Source organism: Pipistrellus hanaki, assembly GCF_964339955.1.
Source record: "Pipistrellus hanaki genome assembly, chromosome: 9".
Lineage (NCBI taxonomy): Eukaryota > Metazoa > Chordata > Mammalia > Chiroptera > Vespertilionidae > Pipistrellus > Pipistrellus hanaki.
Window position 1 is genome coordinate 77,736,753 of NC_140511.1, and position 1,857 is coordinate 77,738,609.

Below are 1,857 nucleotides of genomic sequence, written 5' to 3' on the forward strand. Positions count from 1 at the left end.
GGGGCCGTGTGCCTGCCCCACACGCTGCGGCGTGCCCCCCACATGCGTGTCCCTGAGCGCGCACGGCGCCATGCAACCTTTGGAACATACAGGTGGCACCTGCTGGCCCGCAGCCAGGCGGCGTGTGCACGCGTGTCTGTGATCGGCGTGTGTCTGGGTGTCGCCCAACTGTGGAGCCTGTTCATTCTGCACGCGAGGCCGCCTCGCCCCCCGCCCGCTCCACCCCCAGCTTCCACCGGGAAGACACACAGACAGGAGACAGACAGCGCTCCTCCCCGCTTGTCAAACTCTGTCTCCCGCCTCCCACGCAGGGCTCCCAGGTTTGAGGCGGGGAACCTGCCCTTCCTCCCCCCTCCCTCCTCCCTCCGCCCCGGACGGCCAGCCCCCTGCCTCCGGGCCTTTGGGTTTGTGTTGCGTTTCCTCAGAGACTGAGCCCCTGGGGGCCCTTTGCCAGAGGCTCGTCCTGCCCCGCCCTCGCCTGGCCGGGGGACCTCCGGGGAGCTGGCCGGAGGGGCTCTGGCTGGGCTGCTGTGCTTGGCCTCGCTGGGCCGTGCTGAAGCCCTGGGTGGAAGGCAGGGGGGGCCGGTCACCCATTATCCCCAGGAGGCAGAGGAGGAGTGCAAGGAGAGAGGGTGACGGATGTGCGGTGGGTGGGGCCCCTTAGCTCTAAGCCCAGGGCTCCGGAGTCCAGTGCGGGGTTGGGACCTGCCCCACCACTGCCCCTCTCCATTCCCCACCCAGCACCCCTCTCCAGTTTGATGCCCAAGGGTAACCTGGGCTGGAGCCCAGCTGCCAGGGGAGCCGGAAACTGGAGTCCCCGCGCTTGGCCAGCGGACGGGCTGTCAGTGGGAGGTGCACGTGGCAGCCACATGTGGGGGCACCTTCGCTGCCCACAGCCTGCGGAGGCCGAGCCCGCACCCGGCCACCTCCGTCCTGCGGGCAGGGGATGCTGGGGACGGGAGAGGCGTCCCGGATCCGCCGGCGGGGCGGGGCGGGCCGGGTCAGGACTCCGCCAGCCCCTGGCCCTGCCCCCGGGCGCGGGCTCGGCTGCCCCCTGCCGGCCGCCCTGGGTGCTGCGAGCCCCTGTGCGCGGCCACGTGGCCGGTGTGGGGGCGTCAGGCCTCTGCGTTCCGCATCCATTTCCGAGTCTGAATCAGGCTGCGTGGCCCCCTCCCCCCAGCCTCCTTGGTCTCCCTTCTCTCTGCTCCCGCCGCCTCTGCACACGTCCCTGCGGCACAAAAACACTTTTTTTTGTAGGCGGGAGAGGAGGGAGTCCGGCTTTCCCCCCCCCCATTCCCCCTCCCCGCCTTCTCTGGGCGCCCCTCTCGGTGCCAAGCGTCCCCATCTCCAGGTCATGCACCCGCGGAGGCAGGGGTGACCCCCGCCCCCGCCAGCCCAGGCCTCCGTCTGGGCCCCGAGACCAGACGGGGAAACTGAGGCAGGCAGGGGGAAGGGCGCGGGGCCGCCAGCAGCGCTCCCCGCAGCTCGCACCGCCCCCGCGCGGAGCCGGATTTAGCCGCGGGGAGCTGGGAACATTGTCTTTATTTTAAGCCGCCGAGTGCCGCACGCACGCGCCTGCGACAAAGGCCCCGAGAAGCCGCGGCGGGAGGCGCACGTGGGGTCCGCCCCCGCCCCCCGGCGCCCCCCGCCGCCCTGGCCTCGGCGGGTTCCGGCGGGGGTGGGGGTGGGGAGCTGCCCCGGGTGAGAACCCAGCGCTGTCCCCTCGCTCCTGGGTCGCCCCGGGCCAGGCAGCGGCCTCTCCAGCCCCCGGGTCTCCGCTCCTGCGTCCGCGCGTGGGCGGCGGGGCCGGGTCCGACGGCGCGGCTGCACGTGGCCGGCGTCTGCTCCGAGCGAAGC